This window comes from Anoplophora glabripennis, unplaced genomic scaffold, assembly GCF_000390285.2.
Source record: "Anoplophora glabripennis isolate ALB-LARVAE unplaced genomic scaffold, Agla_2.0 scaffold388, whole genome shotgun sequence".
NCBI lineage: Eukaryota > Metazoa > Arthropoda > Insecta > Coleoptera > Cerambycidae > Anoplophora > Anoplophora glabripennis.
The window spans coordinates 77116-83878 of record NW_019417171.1 but is presented as its reverse complement, the minus strand read 5'-3'; the positions used below and the strand labels follow the sequence as shown (position 1 = coordinate 83878).

General features: G+C 29.3%; 1 long non-coding RNA gene across 1 annotated transcript; it reads right to left on the bottom strand.

Moving 5' to 3' along the window:
- Nucleotides 1–3857: 3857 nt before the first annotated feature.
- On the bottom strand, nt 3858–4807 carry LOC111692186. The gene is made up of 3 exons (XR_002763166.1): nt 4655–4807; nt 4233–4575; nt 3858–4108 (listed from the first exon to the last, which is right to left on the bottom strand). It is a non-coding gene; the product is annotated as an uncharacterized LOC111692186 (long non-coding RNA).
- Between the last annotated feature and the right edge of the window lie 1956 nt (nt 4808–6763).

The window sequence follows — 6763 nt, the reverse complement described above, 5'->3', positions numbered from 1 at the left end:
GTTTTCGAAATAGGGAGTGTAAAAAAATAAAAAAATATGTTTTGTATTGATAATTTCTAAATTTTTCATTAGAGATCATTTAATTTTAGGTCATTTATTTCTCCATAGTGACAGCACATGTTATTTTTGAGTGACAGTCACCAACTATGTTTTTTTAATACTTAACGGTTTCATAGAAAGATTAACATGATTTTTAAAAATCCTCAATAGCTCGAAAGCCGCTCGCTAAATGACAAATGTGCAAGGGGATTTTTTTGCTTTAAATTAACTGAGGTTCCTAAAAATAAGGTAAAAACCAGTAGAAAAACCACAGGCATAGATTTTCGGGTCAAAAATCAATAGATACTCCCCCATATCTACGCCCCTGATGGGTCTGAGTTGTGTTAACCCAAATTGAAATGTTTTTAATGAAAAATTTAGAAATTATCAATAAAAAACATTAATATTTTGTTTTGATATCCTCTTTTCTGGAAACAAATCATTTGCGGATTCTACGTTCATTGGAATTTATTTTCGTATTTTTGGATGTAGAATCTTGTGAACATTAATAACTCTTTTCCCAAAATTATTCCAAAAATTATAAATGTATATATATTTAAATTTGCAGTGTTTTGTTGCAAAGAACTATATCTACTTAGAGAGTTGTTGCTTTGGATAAAAATAAATTAGAAAAAACTATACAACTTTTTCGAAAACATTTGATTAATAATTAAATAAAATATTTGTGTATGAGAAAAGTGCAGTAAAAGGATGAAATCTAATTAGGTTAGATTTGAATGCCTCTTACATATTCATATTTTTGTCTATAATCGATAAATTGTAACAAAGAATGGAAATGCATATTCGTATCCTCAAAATATTGCACTAATATGTAGTAGGTATATTTTTAAAAATAAATTAAGTTGTATAAAACATTCATAAAAAGTCCTAATACAATATCGGGGTTTGTAGTTCAAAAGAAATATAGAAATACATAGAATTCAGACTTTTTCAGGTTTCCCCTTACTTATAAAAAAAAATTTGGTCAGTTGTAGGTCATTTGTATACATTATTTGGTGTTTATGCATTACACTTTTTCTAGACTGGACTTCCTAATCTTTTTTATACTCAAAGAACCTCTTATAAGTTTCAAAATCACAAATAGTTTTCGCTTTTAAAAACCTAAAGCTGGTTTTCCCAAAATTTCCAGTTGCAAACAGCAAATTCTCTGAATTTGTGAACACTTTTAAAATCCCATGTCTATTCTATGTTTTTTATAAAGAATAATGAATTCCCTGAATTTTCCCCGTTTTCCAGGCCGCTACGAACCCTGAATATGTCATTGAAATATTCAAAATAATGGATATAGTTGTCTTTAAAAGGAAAAAAAGGAAATAAAAAATTGGAATATTTATCTTCACTTGATTTTGATTGATTTTTATTCATTAAGTTATAAAACTGAATAATATTTGTACCGGAAAAAAGTTGCATTCAGTTAAATAATTTTGAAATAGAAGTATTTTTTTATAAAGACAATAATCTGTGTAGTTATCATAGAAAGTAAGTATAAAACTTTATAATGTGGTATATGTGTATATCAAAAGAAAGATAAGTCTAAAATTGAAATTGAGATAATTACCTAGTAAAGTGGAAGGCCCAGGTTCTGGTAAATCCTGTATGGGAAAATTTGTTGGCACCCTGTTTGGCAAGGGGTCTATATTCTGAGCGGTAGGTGTTAACTGAACAGTATTTTGTATTACAACCTCCGAAGTTACATCTCTGTGAACCACCACTATTGTTTGGGGAGACGATACATTGAGAGTAGAAAGAGAAGGTAACTGTACAGGAGTACTGCTACTCGGATTTTCAGTTGAATCCTGAGGGTGAGGTCTCCTTGTGGGCCGGTTTCTTGCACTGACCCCTTTCGGCTGGGTCAATCGCTTTTTCCCCTTTTTTGGCATAATGACCTAATAGTAAACATGAGAATTATACAAAAGTATAAAGAGAAAAAAAAACTTACCTAGTGAACTGTATTTGCAGAATAAAGCGTTTTAAAAAAAACGGATTGGAATAAAACACTGCAAATATTTCTACGCCCGCAATTATCAAAAACGACGCATAGAAATTGGCGTGGGTTGTTCTATTGTTTGAAATTATTGATAAATAAATCGATCACTTGATCTTCCTTTTGTTGTTATAATTCGTTCGTTTTCCAAAACACAGAGATTAAGTTGTCGGTAAAACCAATTTGGGTATAGATAACGGATATTTAATTAAACATATGACGTATAGATGGCAGCAGCATAGAATCAATTATAGGTAGTTGCAAAACTAAATTTAAAAAAATTTTAATGTATTTTTTTTTAAATAAAAAATAAAAAAGATAATAAATGATTATTTACACAGTTAAGAGATAGAATTCTTTTTAAAAAATGGAAAAAAATTATTTCAGTAATGTACTTGACTTGACGTTTTTTGACAGTAAACTCGTAGATTTTAAAATACGTGGAGGGAAATGCGATGTTATGAATATATTTAACGACGATTAATGTAATAATTACAGTAAAATGTATAAATATAATAATTAAAAGGTGTAAGGTTTATTATTTGAAAGTATATTTTGTTTGTCCTTTAATTTTCCTTTGAAATTTAAAGTCTTCTTAAAATTATGATTGTAGTGTAGTGGTCCTTAAAAAAAATCTGTGGAAAATGTATTCTGTATGATTAATGATTATATTATATGAAGTTCTTTTGTAAATGTTAACAGAAAATATTTGGCAACACACCATCGATTATTGGAACTATTACGGTAACGGTAGTTCAAAAGAACTTATGAAATCTTGAGATGATATATCGGCAGAGATATGGAGTAGGGAGAATGAGCGTCAAGATGCGCAAACTTGTTAATAAAGGAGGTCGCCATTTTGAAGTCTTAGATACGAAGGGGTACTATATTACATTACCAGGTCAGTTCTAAAATTTCAAATTAGAAACGCACATAACTTTACATTAAATTTTGAAATGAAATATGAACTAACAAATACGTACTTTTGAAATTTTCAATTACATGTGAATTATTTTTCATAATTTTCTAGGTATATCTGAATATTTATTATATAATAAAAAATTAACTTTTCATATATGCACTTCATAAAAAATATATTAAATACTATATTACTCAAGAACAACGGCTAGAGTTGTATCATAACTGCATAGGATATTATTACCTATCATATGTACATATAAATCTGCACACACTCCGACATTGTGCTTATCTTTTACATTGAATGATACTTTAATTATGTTATAACTATCTTGTTTCACAGAAGGTTCAACAGAGAATATTAATCACACCAATAATAATATATTTTTGATACGATAAACTTTAACAGATTGCGGTAGGGGTCATCCATAAATTACGTAAGGGTATTTTTTCACATTTTCAACTCACCCCTCCCCCCATGTAAAGAAACCGTAAGATTTTTCATAACACCCTCCCCCCTCCCCCACCTTACGTAATACATTACATGATTCAATTAATTTTTTTTATTATAAAAAAAGCTTTACAACTTCTAATTATAACATTTATTAATATATTTGTTATATTATAAATACATTTTAGGTTTACTTATAGCTATAATTAATGTAGATTATTTTATTACGTAAGAATTTCATTTCCCCTCCTCCCCCCCAAGTAAGGAATGATAAGAAAATGTTGAGCCCCCCCCTCCCCATTGAACCCTTACGTAATTTATGGATGACCCCGTAGGTACTCAATTTATATGAAATAAAAAGAAATTGTGATGTAGTTCCTAAATATTTTGTATTTTAAAATAAAACACTATATAACGTAACATATTTATTTACTGATGGTTGAAAATAATTATTTAATTTTTGTCTTAATACAGGGCCTTGAATAATTTGTCCTTAATTTCTTTTCGTAAAGACTGAATGGTAAGTTTCCTATCTATGTTTCAGTTTAACATTTTTCGTTGCAACTGTAGAAGGAGATATACTGCAAAGATATTTTCATTATTAAAGTTATCCATTAAAGTATGTTTTCATTGCCATAATACTCCTTCTCTTAGCACTATCAGTACTAGTGTTACCATTCGATGTATTCTGAACACTGAAAATAAAATTACTGTAAATATTATTTCTTAATTTATTAGGTCCGTATCAAACAATTTGGCAGGGTACGTATTTAACATCCTTAGCATTACTACTATTTTTAAATTACAAATCTTTATTACCTTAAATTCAGTTGTCTCTTCTTTTTACGTTGTACCTACTCGAACTTCAGTAACGTTATAGGTCAAAGATGATTCACTTGATTGTAACATCAATTTGGTCAAAGCTCCTGTATTAATTGAACTCGATAAAGTACTCTTGCTTAAAATGGAAGAAGATACACCACAAAATAATTTTATGGAAGGTGCAGAGTTGGGTCGTACTATTTTTCTTCCACAAAAGGGGAGAAAATCATCCGCTTTAAAGTGTTCAGAGCAAATTACGTTATTTTTTGTCCATACCCAATTTTCTTTTTCGATAGAAAGAACCTTGTCCTTGTCCAGTAAAGTTTCATTTCTAGGAAAGCTAGAAATAAAAAAATTACATGTTTACAATAAAAATTTAGAATAAAAAGTGGAAATATCTTATTTTTGTGTACAGCTACCTAAATATTTAGAAATGTTTTGTATTGGACATCTTCTGCAATTTGCGCTTCCTTTCACAGTACAAAGCACAAGACATATTTAAAGTTCAATAAAAACGAAATTTACAAACAAAAATATGAATAACCTCAAAAAACACACCTGCGAATCTAACGTCAACAACAACTGCGTCACTGCGTGACGTAAAAGCCTTCAAAATGTCTGCGCCCGTAACGTCCCTAGAAAAGTGGATACGCACTCTTCGAAGCTCATTCTCCCCTACTCCATATCTCTGTATATCGGATATCGGATCAACCGAACCTGTAAAACTAATTAGTGTTATAAGTTATTCCCATACTTCCCAATTATCATCGAATTGCTCCTGAAGTGTTCTTGTACAGTTCTGTTTTTTAGATACTCCTGAATTAGACAATTGGAATGCATCAGTGTCGTTTAAGAGATAAATTGTAAACCTAACCTCTGAATTTCTTGTTTTTATTTACCAAGTATTTTTCTACAAATTCGCAACTTTTAGAAAATACGAAAATACATAAAACCAAAAATTATTTCCCTAACCCATAGAGAATTATATTCCATTAATCAAATTTTAGTAAATAACAAAACCCTTAGTTGGAGCATAGAGCTCCACAAAAATTATTGCTGCTCGTGGGGTCAGGGGGGAACGAAAAAGAACACTTTAGGAGTAAAATGTTCCCTATTACTGGAATGCGAAAATTGAAATCGAAGAACTTCAGTAGTATTTTGGGGATCGCTATTTTATTTATTAATTGTAATATGTAATTCATGATCGTTGTAAATACTAAATACAACTAATGACATAAAAACTACTTTTAGGAGGCATGCAACAGAAATTAAATATGAACATTTACAAACATGTGATTGTGATGCAGCGGTGAAATACAGATTTTCTATGACAGTATATATCTTTGAATTTTGTTAAATTATATCATCAGGAGTAGAAAATGGAAATCTACCATACCTCTTGTAGTTACTATCTCAATTATTTGACTATTAATATTGTGATAACCTTTCGTGGAATAATGTCGCAAGGCTGAAGAATTTCCCAGACCTCTTAATAATTTTAATGTGTACAGTCTTTGCTCCCAAATAGTGACGCTATATTTCATATTTTTTTACAAATCCTTATAGCCCCTCAGTTTCCCATAGGTGAGGAACCGAGTGGTTTGATGCTTCTAGTAGCAGTATAGTCTTATTGCTAGGACACAATTTTCTCGCTATTCAAAAGACACTTGCAGCATGTCAACATATTATATTAGTAAAACTAATTTCTAACTATCTTTCTAAGTTATAGTAAAAAAAATTAATTATTGAGTGGCCAATCGAAGGAAGCATTCGCAAGTTACAAAAAATGTAATGGCAAAAATCAGCATGAAAGCCGTTTATTTCAATATTCCTTAGTTGGAATGTGAATTATAGTGAATTTAATTCTTTTATTATTAATAAATTGTTAGTTTTAAAGCAGAAAAGTGAGAGGAAAATGATTTAAAATAAATCATGTTATCCGATAAATATTTTAAATACCTATTCAAACAAAAACGTTTTATTAAAAAATAACATAGAGGTTGCTTATTACAACCCTCTCCAAGGGACAGAAACTTTCGAAAAAATGTTAAGAATGTTACACATGCATTAGTAGGATTTTTTTCTGAAATATACATTTTTTGGAAACTTTGAGAGACTAAGGGGTGAACATTTTATTAAGGTAATTTTTCTGTGGAGCATATTTTTTTGAGTTGTAGATCCACCGGTACCATTTTTTTCAATTTAGAAAAGATTCTGTATAATAACATAAATATCATCATTTACCTCAGATTCCTATTTGTACGGCAAAAAAAATATTTTTAATTTTATTTAAAAAATGAGTCATTTTCAGGATATTATTTTAGCATAAATAAACATTGCAAATTGAAGTGAATCAAAAATAATTCAGTAGGTATTGAAAAAAAAAATGGAACGTTATGTTACAAATCAAGTTTAAAATGTAACATGATTAATAAAAGTTCTAGAAATTCAGTTGTACAGATTTTGAATTTTTTAGAAAATAGCAAGGGTCAAATACTTACACAATAATAAAATTGTATTTAAAAAAA